Source organism: Aptenodytes forsteri, unplaced genomic scaffold (genome assembly GCF_000699145.1).
Source record: "Aptenodytes forsteri isolate BGI_AS27 unplaced genomic scaffold, ASM69914v1 Scaffold260, whole genome shotgun sequence".
NCBI classification, from domain to species: Eukaryota; Metazoa; Chordata; class Aves; order Sphenisciformes; family Spheniscidae; genus Aptenodytes; species Aptenodytes forsteri.
The window spans coordinates 1,820,714-1,835,624 of record NW_008795557.1 but is presented as its reverse complement, the minus strand read 5'-3'; the positions used below and the strand labels follow the sequence as shown (position 1 = coordinate 1,835,624).

General features: G+C 44.7%; 1 protein-coding gene across 4 annotated transcripts in view; it reads right to left on the bottom strand.

Annotated features, from left to right (window-relative positions):
* The window catches only part of TSNARE1 (t-SNARE domain containing 1), a 337,590-nt gene that overhangs the window by 289,789 nt on the left and 32,890 nt on the right, over positions 1–14,911 (bottom strand). For 2 of the 4 annotated variants that reach the window (XM_009282163.1, XM_019472824.1), the window contains one exon: positions 895–945. The exons of the other annotated variants lie outside the window; for them this stretch is intronic. The gene's annotated coding sequence lies outside the window, so the exon portion shown is untranslated. The remainder of the gene's footprint in view (positions 1–894; positions 946–14,911) is intronic. 4 annotated transcript variants of the gene reach the window in all.

Sequence of the window (14,911 nt, the reverse complement as noted above, 5' to 3'; positions counted from 1 at the left end):
AGGTGGTGGATGCCCCATCCCTGGAAACATTCCAGGTCAGGTTGGATGGGGCTCTGAGCAACCTGATCTAGTTGAAGATGTCCCTGCCCACGGCAGGGGGGCTCGACTACACGACCTTTAGAGGTCCCCTCAAACCCAAACCATTCTATGAGTCTATGATTCTAATTCTACAGGGCATCTTTAAGCACCCGTGTTTCAAAACACTGCCATTCTCCGTATTTCATTTTTTTCTGTACATAGCTAGCTCTAGAGATCAAAGACACAAAACCATCAGAAGACCAGCACAATGACAACACGGGGAGAACACGAAAATATGGCCACAGCTCTGAGACAGCTCTTGGATAAGGTTGCTCTCCATATGAGTGAAGCTAAGGCATGACGCACAGGGACTCCCTCCCCAGCCTCGCCATCATATCAGCGCACAGAAAAGCAACACATCACCAAATCCTGCTTGCTAGCTTTCTGTAGGATGGTTGTGTACAACCTTGTTTGGCACAAAAATCAAGGATGTGGGAGTGAAAAAAGACAACTAGCCAGACCACCAGCTATGCTTGAGTAGGTAAACAGGTGTTTTTTTACTTGAGTTAGATAAGTGGTATTTCTAATCACGTTAGCACAGGCACTTAAAACAATACTGCTGGCAGGGTTGTAGCTTGAGAAGAGCTTTGAAGGAATAAAAGGCCTGTTCAGGAAGGCTTTGTTTTGGAGAAGAAGGAGCTCAAAACTTTCAAAAAACAGCTCCCCCTTTTTGCAACTCAGTCCAAAAGAGGGTGAAGCTTCTATAAATGAAAGCCAGGAAAAAAAAACATTTCTCAAGGGTAAAATTTTATTTGCATCTGCCTGAGCCCCATCCTTCCACGTGCAGGTGACCCTCTCCCGCAGAGATGCTCTTACCAACTGCTTCCTAAGTCCTGTTCCCCTGGTCACACAAGACTTTCTTCTAATCTGGAAAGAAAAGTGAGACAACTGATTAGTACTGGGAAGAAAACTATTTCACTATCATGCCTAAGAACACAGACACCATCAGCACCATGAGCTGGTGACCTGCAGTCTCTGAACTGGGCTGTACGAACAGGTACAAAAGCAAGTGTTGATTCCTCAAAACATCACTGCTGAGTGTAGGAATAGCATCTTCTTTTATTTAAAAGAAAGCAGATGTGAAGCTCTAAAGCTGCTAAAGGGTTTTAAGACTTCCAGATTAGCAGAGGAGGGTTATAATTGGTTGCAAGATACCTGTGAAAAGTAACAAATTAAAACCTGCGACGGGAAAGGGGAATCACTTATTTAACTGTCCTGCCTTCTTTAGGATCCTGAACCTGTCATGGGAGGAACACTCTGGCCACAATCCAGTTAAGCAGTTCAGTTTACGTCAAATTTGAGAGAACCTGGAGAGCCCTGCTCGTTCAAGATCTTCACATTTCTCACCAGCAGGCTGTTTATCTCTTGCGCTTGCGTACACACGTACACACCCCCCTACCTTGCAAGAACTTCCACTTTTAGCTTTTATCCTAAGGACTACCCTTCTAGAAACACAACCCCTCTTGGCTATAAAAGCATCCAATTCTCCTGCAAGGGAAAAGTGCTGCTGCAACACCAAGAGGCAGGTCCTGCATCCGCCGAGCCCCAGGCAGCTTTCGAGATGCAACCCAGAGCTGCACCCACAAGCTATATGGTTTTACCCGCAGACACTCGCATGATGCAAGATGAGCATTAGCCAGATAAATTGTGGATTCCTTAACATATCCATCTACCTTGCAACAGCTATTAAGTATGCAGTATTTCCTAATTTACTCCATTACAAAGAAAATGCAGTGTCCATTCATCAGTCTGCTATCACAAAAGGCCTTTTAATTAATGCACCTACTTGCTTTGTTCAATTAACGCCAACGAGGAAGCCCTTTTTCAGACACTGCGTTTAGCTCCTATAATGCTCTGGTCACCATTTGCTGAATACGATAGTATTTTTAAGGTATTAATAAACACTTGTTATATTAATGCTATATACTTCCTATATGCATGCTCTATATACAAAGCTCACTAAAAAAAATGCATGCATTTTCCCCAGCCAGAAAAATTCAGAGATAAAATTGCAGCAATGATTTGTATCTGCCCAGGGCAGCAATCCCAGCCGTCGGTGACCTCTGTGCAAACATACCAAGCCAATTACACACTGTGACAGCAGACTTTCCCCTCCTGTATCAGCAGCTTCTTGTTGCTGGCTGCGAGAAACATCAAAAGGTAGCACAACAAATATACGCGTTACCGAGCGCTTCAGGCTAGGGACAACCAGCCTAGAGGTTTAATCAAGATTTGGATCAAATTGTGCGAGTTGTTTTGTAAACATTGATCTTATTGAGTTGTTACAGCTAGAGGATGTAATTCCCAACTACCTGCCCATTTAACCTCTGAAAATCATCATCAGGCAACTCAGCTCAATCCTTGTCCTCCATCGCCTCTTGTTTACCATAGTCTTCATTAGCAGATGAGTTGCAATCTGTGTACCCCACCTCATCCTTCAGCATCCTACACCTGGGACATCCCCACCAGCACTCTTGTGTCCTCTTGGTAAGGTAAAACTAGCCCACGGGGCAAAGGGAAACTTTTAAAAAGCCTCCAACCACAGCTAGCAGCTGACAGAAGAAACGTTAGCAGCTTCTTAGAGATTAACGGGCAGGACAAGGCGATGTGCGGCCTGCCAGTTTGCCTTGTATTGTCTAGGACATCCCAGGTCCAACTTCTTGTTGAGCAACACCATCACTGCTTTTTCTGCTGGGTGTCCCAAAGCACCTTTACTTCATCTCCTTTCTTTAGGAAGGAAAACGAGCAGTAGTGGCTGAGAGCTGGGAATTCATGACTTCAGCTGCCAGCCTCTTCCACTCCAGGAGCAGAAATTTAGGAAGAGTATGATGAAGAGCACATAAGAGACCCCTGGGTTTCTGAATCTTAACATCAGTGAGAGAGGCACTTAGGTCTGAATTTCAACCCTCATATGCTCACCATTGCCATTTATTGCAAGGCAGTGCTAAGAGCAGCTAAAACCCAGGTGATTCTCCATCAGAAGAAAGAAATACAGAAGCATGCACTTAAGAGAGCCTGAAGCCTCACACGGGCTCTCCCAAGCAACAAGATCCAAAAATCAGCTCATCCTACCAGTGCCCACAAAGGCACAGTAACTCCAGATCCCATCTGTTACCCAAAAGGGTAAGCTATCCTCTCCTCCTCAGATGTTTACAGGAGGGAAACCACTTCAACAACCCAGCTCACCAGTCAACCAGGTGCTCTGAGTCTTCTCCAATCTGCTCCACCTACGCTTGCGCGTGCAAAACAAACCCCAGGGCAGCCGTGTTTTCCCCAGCAGAGCAAAACAGCAGACTTAGAGAGGGGAGATCCATCTGGAAAGCAAACATTGTGAAAAGCATCCTGCTGTTCAGCCAGGATGAGCGTGCCCAAGGGCAACATCAGCCGTTTGTGGTGACGGCCAAGGATTGGGAGCAGGAAACCTGGTGTGGGAGATGACAGGCAGAAGTACGTTAAGATTCAACAAGAAAGGCAGGGAGGCTGGAAGAACCGCACACTGAAGCTTCAGATGGCAGGAGGAAGAACAGCTCTAACAAGGCCAACAAAGTCGCAACAGACTCAACCCCTACATGCTGATACACACTGTGATGACAACATCATGGCAATCCATCCAGGGCTTCCAGGGGATGCACTCCATCGTCTGCTTGGAATTGGGAAGGAGACATCCTTTTCTAAAGCCCAGAGTGAACGCACCCACTTAAGTATTATACTTTGGGCTTTTTTTTGTTTTTCTTTTTCCTTTCTTCTTCTTTGAACCATTCAGCCAAGAAATGAAACAATTTCTGCCTGCACTGATAGCGGAAATGCTACTGACTGTTTAGGTGAGATTAATTTCAGGATTGTGGCCAGACTGAGGAAATTGGTGGAAGACATCCTTCATAGCTGGATAATGAGGTTGCAGTCTTATGAGTAATTCTCCTGAGTTATGTGCCCGGCACCTTGGATGTGGGTGACGCATTCATTCTTTCCCTCCCTTTTTGAATGGAAAATGCCATCCAAGCACACAAACATAATATTTATTAAAAAAAACAACAAAAATCATGAGATGGAGGCACAGATTGCATCTCACTTGTACAATGTCCAATACGGCTGCTATCTAGAGGAGTTTGCCTAGTGGGTTCTCCAGGAACGTCCCCAGGCTGCAACTTAACCCATGCCTGTCAGATGTACACCATCCTCCTAAAACCTAAGTAGCCTCTGGGGTGGAAACCAGGACAGCGCCAAGACAAATCAACAGCCAAAGACACTGTCCTGTACACCTGTATTACACTTCTGATGCGGAGAGACCAACCCAGGCTTCCTCACTCCAACATTCACATCCTCGCTGCAGGGCCACCTTGTGTGTTCGTGCATGGTCCTACACATGCTGCAGGGACCAACTGTCTGTATAGATGCCATGTTCCTCCCAGCTTGATATGGCGTAAGTGGATTGCAACCAGCTCCCCCTTCTGAGCAAGCAAAGGCTTCCACAAGGACGTTACCTGAAGTTTTAGTGCTGTCAAAGCTCAGCTGCATGGAAACCAGAGCAGAGGAAGAGGGACTCTTTTCTGAAGATCTCTCTGCTCCGTCTGGACCCATCACCTTCCATTACTCAACTGCCTTTCTGGGAATTCTCCATGCCGTCCCCTATGCCATGCCCAGGCACTAGACATGAAAATAGCTTACGACAGTTCCTGCTGGCATGGCATCGACTCTGTTTCTCCTGGAGAATGAATTAGCAGATGGGACCAGTGGAAGATGGCTGAGCTAGAGAGCTGGACAACTGGAGTCTTTCCAATCCAGTAACTGCAGTCCAAAAGACTGAGGATGCAAAGATCCTCCAGGGTCAGAACCTCTTTCCTAGGGATAGGAACAGGGTCAAGGAAGATATGCAGGTGGCTGGTTACTGACAGGCTGTGCAGGCTAACTTATATCTGCATGGTTGGTTTTACTGTTCCTCAAATTCCCGCTTTGCTTGCTTATTCCCCAGTCAACCCACTGTGTAATTCCAGCAAAATAACCACAATACCGAAGAGCTTTTGAAATTAATATGATGGGCTCGCAAGCATCCTCTGTCATGCAGAACTAAAATTAAAACATACACCCAGCCTCGCCTCACTCCCTGAAATTCATCACGTGGAAACTTCCCTGCATCACGTCAAGAGACTCCCGACAGCTGAAAGAGCTAATGGGAAGCTGCATTTGCAGCAGCAGCAGCAAGAGCATCACTCTGCTGCTACCAGACTTCAAAGCAGGGTTCCAGCTCCATCACCATGCCTGTTCCAGCAGACCAACCACTGCTTGAGACACAAGGCTGCCTTTAGGGCACTGTCTCCTCCATGCACATGGACGATAGTCATCCTCCAATACAAATGGACATGGGAGGACCAGGAGAAGACAGGCTTCCCAATATTTTGGAGCAGCAAAAGGTGACCATGAGTGTTTTCTCAGAAACCATTGCTGAAAGTCTCATGTATGTTCTGGCTTTGCCACCACACTGACACAAGAGAAGTAAAACTAAAAGCCAAGAGAAAACCAAAATTACCTTAGTAAAAACCCCAAGGAGCAGGTGGGAGCAAACACAGAGTTCGGGGGCTACAACATCATGACACGTCACAAGGTTGGGCATCCCTAAGTAGAAAGAGCTTCTGAGAACCACCTGTGAAAGCATCTCCACCCACCATGCACATCAACTGCTTACCCTACAGAGAGGTATTGGGCCAAGACATGTAATGCTGCCCTACCAGACCAGAGCAAAACCCTGATATCCATGCTGCACCTGGCTTTAGGACTCTGAAACTCCAGCTGAGATGAGCAGCTCTATAAGAGGGAGCATCGGGACAGATGCTGACCCACAGCCCTCAAGGCAGTCAGTGTCCCATGGTGAAAACCCTGTTCAACAACCAGGCACCAATATGGCAAGCCAAGTCGTTTCCAAGGTCTTGCTGCTAACCTCAACAGATTTTTTTTTTCACATTACCTCTCTCGTCCACATGGCTGACAATTCCTTCATGGCTCCTCACACTATCAGGACCACAGCAAGAAAACTGACACCATCTCAGACATCTTCTGGCTCAGCAAACACAGCTACCTGCACTTGATACATATTTTGGGGTTGAAATTGAGATGCAAACTGCTGCTAAAATAACCGCCACAGAGGAGTGGTTGCTGAAGTACTGAGACTCTTTCCATTTCTTCTCTCCCTGTCCCCCAACTGATTTTACCAGCCTATAGAAGGAAATAAGAATTGCATGACTCAGAGGAAGAGTCATCTTCTACCCATCACAGAAATCCACACGTGCACCCAAGTAGCTGGGTGAGACAATATCTTCTGTCCCCAGCCACCGGTATCACACTAACCACCACCGGCACAGCTCTGTAACGTGCCCATGAGAAAACACAGACAAGGCAAGAAGCAAGAGTACCAAGAACCAGAAGCTAAAATTGCAGAACTGTCCTGGCTGTGATGAAGGTTTCCTCTGCTCCATCGCAGCTTCCAAGGGAGCATCCAAGGAGCCACCAAGCCAAACAGGAAGGTCCTCATCCCATGTGCCAAGGAGGTCATGGGAGGAGAAATCTGCGATTTGCTGCATGGAAGATACTGCATGGGATCAGGTCAGAATGATCAACATGGTCAAGGGATAAAAGCTATGCCTAGGAACGAAGTGATGGCAACATCCCTTAGTGATGCCTGCAATAACTCACATACTACGCTGGTTTGCCTGCTTCATGAGCTTTAAACTTCTGGAATGCATCTCTAGAAGATGTTATAGTTTACTGGTGTATATTTTCCATTGCTTCCACTTTTACTGCATTTTTATTGTGGTGCCCAAACATCCAATTGTTGAAAAAGTTGAGTGGGGATTGGTAAAGCGTGTGCACAGAGGCACCAGGAGAAGACGTTTCCTTTGATGCAGGAGGACAGACCTGAAAACAGCTTCTTACTCTGCAACAAAAGTCCTACGACAGCGGCAACACCAGGTGTCAGAATGTGACCCCCCGCAAAATTGCAAAACTCCCTTGATGGTGTACAGATATTACAGCCCCCACGGCACATTTCCAACACCGGCTGTTTTCTCAGTTATGATTCCTCCTTACCCCTAATACAGCTGACAGCAACACATGTAGGAGCTGGAGATTCGGGGGGGGGGCGACTCTCAAAGGCATAAAGACATCAGTGTATTTCAGCAAGGCCTTTAGAGTCAGTTATCTGATGCTTTAGACTCCACTGATGGCATTTATGAACGTAAAAATGCATATAAGGCTTCAACATCCTCTCCCAGTCGCTCTCTTTAGGATGCAAACGCAATTTAACACAATTAGGCAGGACAGAAAGCCTAGACCTTTTTACAGGATCAACTGCATTCCAGTTGTCGGGCAAGATAAAGAGACGCCAGCTTAACAGGCAGGCTAGACAAAAGCATGTTACCACCTCCGGATGGTTTTCAGATCACCACAGGACTTTGCAAGGAGGAACAGAACTTTCCCAAAAGGCATTGAGCCCTGCTACAGCTCTACGTGGTGGGGGGGGACGGACCCAAAAAAAGAGCACCCATCAAGTAATCCTAAATTTGTTAGCAGGAAAACAAAAGGTTTCATGTAGGGGAAAAAAAAAAAGTCTCATCTTTAAGACTGGAAAAACCCAAACGTCTAAGAGAGGTGCCAGGGCACATTGCTCCATTTGCAGATGTGTTACCTGAAATTCTCAACGTTAGGGCAGAAAAGAGAGAGAAGAGGAGAGAGCTCTGGGCGTGAGGCTTCAGGATGCTGAAGGCATTTATTTCCATGGCTTAAGTTTCAGATTTGAACTGAGAAGCTGACAAAGTGTCTGGAGGTACCTTGAAACATTTCCCATCACGACTGCTCTTTGCAAAGGAGAAGCAGCTTAAAATTGGCATGAAGTAGATATTTCTGTATAACATACCATCTTCCACAGAAAAATCAGTCGTCCCTAATTCTGGGCATTTTTTTCTATAAAAAGACCCCAAAAAAGCATTTTCATTATCGCAGCCTGCAATTTAAAAAATAAAATAAAATTTTAGAAAAAGGAACAGATTTATTAATCAAATCCTCTAGATCTAGCCCGTAACTCCCCAGCGACTTCAGAGGACCTTTAGGTGGGAACAAAGATCTTAGCAATATTTTTCCAGGAGAAATTAAAGAGCTTTGAACTTGTGCCTCTCTGTTTTTCGAAGGACATGGATCAGGAGGAATCCAGAAATAATCAGTTTATCAGCTGTACCTCCGCAGGAAGGAACAAGGTTGAGAACCACCTAAGCAGAGGTACAACGTGCCAGATGCTGTGGTTGCACACCTGACATGCTGAAGGTGCTTGGGCCAGTCCCGCATCCCCCTGCCTTCATCTCCCATCCTAAATCTGGCACGACAAGCACTGACCTTTGTAAAGTGCTTTGAGATCTCTGGGTCTGTTACACAAGTACAGGTGTTACTATCTTGAGTCCAGGTAATCCAAAGCAAATCACTGCAGAAAGCTAATGGCACGGTCTATCTGAAAATAGACAGAAATCCCCACCAAAAACATCTAAGTCGTCATGATAGAAAAATAAATCCCGGCAGATTGTTGCTAGCATTATATGAATCATCATGTTGTTATAGCAACTTCATATCTGCATCGAATCTGAAAACCAAGCACAGCTGAAATAATATAACAGCATTAAGTAAAAATGATATATAACAAGATAAAAATGGATCGGCTCAATCTCAGAGGAGCACCCACACTTCTTTCTCACTCTCTTCCCTCCCTTTGAAAACATTGCTTTCCTGTATTTAAACAAAGGGAAGAGACTTGGAGCTTATGGAGAAGAGCAGAGCACTAACAAGCTTTTGAATTCAAGGAGAACCTTCAAAATGAAGATCCACCTTTAAATAAAACCAAGTGCGCTTCCCGGTTATTGCCACCAGCCCCAGCCACCTGACCCTATTGTTCCTATGAGCTGCAAAATCCATGCATTGCACGAATTATAGAAATATATATAATTTATTTATAAAATTTATAAAATTATATGATTAATGCACCACATAAACTACCTAAATATATATGCACACTGTCATCCCCCTCTGTTCAGGAGTCCCGAGCAGAGAGACTGTTTTCAACCAGAATAGAAGATGCAGAAGCAAGAAAGGGGATGCACAACGACTATTTTTAAAACTGCAGATACGTGTGGTTATTTCATTATTGGAGAAAAAGTGAAAAGTGTCACCAAGGTTCCTTCCATCAGAGCAGCAAAGGGAGAAAGCTAAACAAACATATTTATTTCAGGGATTTGGCAGAAAAGCACAGCTCTTCTGAAAGGCAATAGGCTCCCATCAACCTCCAAGACACCACAGGTGCCTCAGAAGACACCGCTTTTCTCCGATTAGTGCCAAGGATGCCCAGAAAGCACCGCAGGGCACTGATCTGCTCCTCCTCCCCGTGGGATGCTGCCAGCGTCAAGGAGATTTGAAGGGGGAAGAAGGGAAATAGCTGGGAGTTCTGCAAATTTTGCTTTTGATGTTTCAAGCAAATTAAAAATAAACAACCAAAAAAATCCCAAACCAGCAGCTCTAGTCGCAACAAAGTCCTATTAGTCTCAACAAGAGCACTAAAATATTTCCTGTAACTCAGTTAATTAAAAGCTAATAAAAAGAAGCAGCTTAACTTATTCTTCCAGAGTTCAAGACAGCAAAAGCATCACTCTGCCCCAGACAGGAAAACTGTTTTCTTTTTTCTTTTCTTCTTTTTCTTAAATGCATTTATTCATTAAAGTTTCCTCGTAGGCTGTGCAATGAGTCACTTCTTGCTTCTCTATAAAGCGCGAAGGGATGGAGAGGAACAGGATTTAAAGAGAGGATGGAGACACTCACAAAGCCTGTTAGAAAAGCTTGAAAAGCTTTTGAGGGAGCCACAGATAAAGTGAGGCAGCTCCTCACATGGGCTCCAATACCTTTTCTCTATCACCATACCTTTCCCAGGGCCAAGTCCGGCTGTCTCCTCGCTTACAGACAGGACAGAAAGCCACCCTCTCTCCTCTGCCTAAAAATAACTCGCCAAGCCTTCTTCCTCCCCAGAAGAGCTTGGGAAGAGAAATCTGGAGCTCCGGCAGCAAGCAGGAGGGATGCTGCTCCTCCTGTGGACTTGGTGGCTCACAAGTACAGATGGGACTATCTCTGCACCAGTGAAATGTGATCAAGGGAGATCATGTAAGTTGGTATTGTCAACAGCTTGAGGCATTTCATCTCTCTCACCCTTGCAGCCAGAGGAGCCCCAGCAGCCACCAGCTCAGAGTGAGCCACACGTGTCCACGTGGGTGGGTGAAGACTGCAAGCAGCTATTTTGCAATTGGTTTTCTGGTGGGGAGGAAGAGTCCATCAGACCAGTAATGCCAAGCTCAACAAAAAGCCCAGGAGACAAACTCTCCCATCGCCAGCCTTATCTCAGACTGGATCTGGAATGTCCTGGTTTAGTCCCACAACTGCTCTCAGGAGTCCCCCCTTGGCTCTCCTGGACCTTCATCCACCCTTCAAGTCCTCACTTCATCAACAGAAGCTTTGAGGAAGCAAAGCCAGCATGGAGGTGTGACACGAGTCTGCAGAGAGGCTGGACAACAGGAATGGCACACATATCAGCGCAGTCTTGATTTATGTTGAGTGCTGATGGGTCTGGGCCGGAATAACCTCCACCGTGAAAGCAAAGGGAGAGGCTACCCTAGCAAAACTCAGAAGCATACTCCAGACCCACCTGGGGCCAAGCTCATCAGCCCCGTGAAGCTCAGACTGATGAAATTATAACTTCCTAACACAAGAACAACTCAAGTTTGCCAACTCAAATCTTAGGGATGGTGAAAGCACAACAGCTACTGCACAGCCCCACCGACTGGTTTAGATAGACTTTGACCTACAGCGCCAGACCCCTTGACTGACCATCTGCACAGTACCCGCTGTCCAAGTACAGCAGGCAAAAGCCCAAGATACCACACACAGCATGTTGCACCATCCATCTTCATGTCTTCAAAAGCTACCAGCTAACTACCAGACGGATGCTGTGCTGATGGCAAATGCGTTCCCTTCAATCTCTTGCCACCCATTTGCTCAGTCCTTGGGTGAGAAGGATCCTAACCCTTTGGAGCTCCCCAGCACTACTGCAATAAACACAAATCCCAAAAAAGCACAACCTGAGCCCAACTCCACTGCTGCCACAGTTTTCCAGCAAGGACTCCATCTTGCCCATGTGTAGCAGCAGAGAACATGAAACTGCTGCGGTGACGGCCATGATCATGTGTCATACCTCATGGCAGAGATCTTCTACCTTACCTAGAATGGTGTCTCTCACTTTTCTAACATTTATTCTATCTGACAAAGAAAATTTTTTAAAAAGAAAAAAAATAAATAAAACCAAAACTCAAAGTGATAAAAAAAAACCCACAAAATGACAAACAAACAAAAAAAAAAATTAAAGACAGAATCTAGGGGAACTTTTTCACTGCCACCCAGACTGTTTCCAAAGGGTTCACATGCCAATCTAATAATAAAGCCGTCATATGGGGTGATGTGATTTTAGCTTTCAAGCTGAAGGTTGCTATGGGAGGCTGTTTCCAGCAGCAGCGCTGCACAGCGTTTGTAAAAGGCCCTCCCAGCACCAGACACCGCTCAGATTTTTTAATAGGAAGAAATTCACTTTTTTTTTCCTTTTATTTTTTTTTTTTTTTTAAAAAGTCCCAGAAAAAGCTGCAGTCCTGGAAAGAGACAGGGAGGAAAAAAATAATAAATGGGGCTGTAATTCAGAAGCCTGTAGAAGTGTGGATGCAGTGACATAGCCCCTTCCAAAGCTAAAGCACCAGGTAAACCTCAGTCTTGCAAATCAGTGCACGTCAGCTGAGCCGGCGCTGCTGTACCAGCCAACACCAGGTTTGCTCGGACGTGGGAGAAGTTAAAGAACATCAGATGATCTCACGTGCCGTACAAGCGAGGAGCAGAAACGGGAACAGTTATTGCAATGCCTCTGCAGCAGTGCATTAAACTGCAGGGTACATTGACTGTGCAACTAAATCCTGACTCTCCGATAAAAAGGAGGCATCACTTTACAATAGGTTGAAGAAGTTTACCTAGCACGGGACAAGCTTTTTAGAATAAAAAAAAAATAATAATAATAAAAAAGGGAGATATATAGGGAGCTGTGCAAAGAATAAAAAGAAGATACATACACAGAGAGCTGTGCAAAGCTGGTCAAATACAAATGACTCTCTTAAAAGTAACAAACAAGTAAACATAGAAGATATTTTCTATACCAAATTGCAAGATTTAGGAGCCTGTTACAACTTGCAGGATTTACAGAGGAAACACAATAAGAAGGGGATTTACCGAGGACTTAACACAAGGACATAGCCATGAAGCAGCAGGAGAGGGAGACGGAGTAGCTATTTACCTTTACACAGTGTGCTGAAGACTACTGAATACTGATTTATAAAAGGCTTTTAATTCATGTTGCCAAAGCTTCCAGCCATTAGGTGCTTTAATTCTTTGCAGGTTAAGTAAAGCAGAGTTAGTAGGTGAGATATATGGACAGGGATGAATACTCACAGAGAAAACACTTCAGTTGTGTGGACACATGCCCATACGAGGTTAATGTACAACTGTGTTATTTAAAGGACAAACTGAGAATGCAATAATATTGACGATGACAAAAAGAGAGAGTAGCAAATGGCCTCAAATGTTTTGAGCCCCTGCTCAGATGTGAGCAGACAGCCGAAAGGTGGCATACCCTGTACTCCAGTCCAGAAACGGACCATCTTTTCCTTGGCAAATTGACAGCAGAAGATGCTATTTTCAGAAAAATATACAGGAGAACCAATAAACCAGAAAGCCAAATCCTTTGGGGGTTTCTGTTTGTAAGGTGTTCAGGGTATGTTTACCTCTGCCTCCAAAGCCTCCCACACTTGTACCTAACGGAGCTGAGATAATTAACTCCCACACAGAACTTGCTCAGCAGGGGTCCAGCGCTCAGGTGGTCGGTTCAGAGCAAAGGCTGGAACTGAGAGGGTTAAATTGGGCTTATAATGGGTAGGGAATGGCAAAAATCAATTCAATTTAGTGCTGCTCTATTTCGGGCAATTCTCCCCTGTTGCTACTTTAACTTCTCAATGCAAAAAAAACCAGTATTATATATCGTTTTTATACATATATAGTTTTTTTATATATAGGGTTTTTTATATATTTCTACACATGCACATAATATATACAGTCTAAATATATGTATTATTTTTCCATATTCTACACTGCTGTACTTGTGAAAAAATAAACCTTTTCACGTGCATCATCCCATAGACACAGACCTAAATGTTAGCTACAAGGTCTCATCAGATCAGGGAGATGATTTTCAAAGGCTGTCAGATCACCAGTGGCATCAGCACCAATGCCAGCCAGGAAAGAAGGTCAGGACCTTGTGTCTATCATGGAAAGGCTCTTCTCCCCCTCTAGCTCCAATGATACACCTTGTTTTCAAAGGATCATTACGCACGTGCTGTCTATACGGCTGAAGGAAATCTGGCTGGTGACGCAGGAGTCTTCAGTTCAGTGGATCAGTGGAGCATCTGCTTTACATGGAAAAAAGGGTAACCAAGATGGAATGAAAACAGAACCGGGTCTGGAGTCAAAAGAAATGGAAGCGGGTACAACCATGCAAAGTAGATGTGTACCTGTAGGAATACAAGACAGCACCCTCTATCCTACTCAGCATAGCTATCCCTGCTGAGATGCTCCTTCTTCATCAACAACAAGGGCCAGCAGGCAAGATCTCCTCCAGGCAGGTTGACAACCATGAACTTCTGTGATGTCAAAAGCTTTCAGACCCGATTTAAACTATGATGGAAGTTATACGTAGGTGCAATCTTAAGACAAGAGAAGGAAAATCAATTTGAGTCTGATGTTCAGATATGCAACTGAGATGCTGGAGGAGAGAGATTCCAAAGCATGGATCCAGTTCAGGTCCTGCACATCACAGATGAGCATTTCACAACGTCTGGGTTTGAGACAAAATCCCATCATGGACCAGAGAATCCTTTGCCAAGGGAAATTTTGCCAGAACATACAAATAACCCAAACAGAAGTCTTTATCAATAAATCAGTATTTGTCTAAGTGCCCGCACTCCCAATTTTTTCCTGAAAATACTTCACCAGCAACAATCCTGAGCCTGCAGTACCATGCAAAAAAAGAAACAGACATTGAGATGCATCAACTACAGCAGCAGCTATGAGGAACACATCATCCAAGAAAAATTATTATATTAATTGAACTGTTTTGCTACAAGCAAACCAAATTGTTGCAGAAGACCTCACTATTAGACCAAGGCTTCAGAGTCCATCCAGCCCACCCTTCACATCTCGATCCGCTCCCAATGCTCCTCCTTCCTTGGCACTGTTAATAAGCTCAGGGATGTCCTTCCCAGCAGTCTCAATGCCTTGTCAGCAGAAATTCAAATCAGTCCAGCCCTGGAAGCAGCTGTGACAAATAACTCAATCACGTTTATCATTTTAACTTATCCTATTTATGAATCAGGACAAGCTTGAAATCTCCATTTACATTATCAGCCTTCGAGATATTAAGATAATCATGCAGAGGACTGATCAAAGGTTCCTTGTAACTTTGAGAGCAAGTATTACCATATGGGAATTTTATCTATTCCAGCATCCCTTTTTTGACTACGGAGAGTACTTTCTTCCTCAGAAATTAGGATGAGGAACACCACAGAATCATAGAATCATTTAGATAGGAAAAGACCTTAAAGATCATCAAGTCCAACCATCAACCTAGAACCGCCAAGTCCACCACTAAACCATGTCCCTAAGCACCACGTCTACA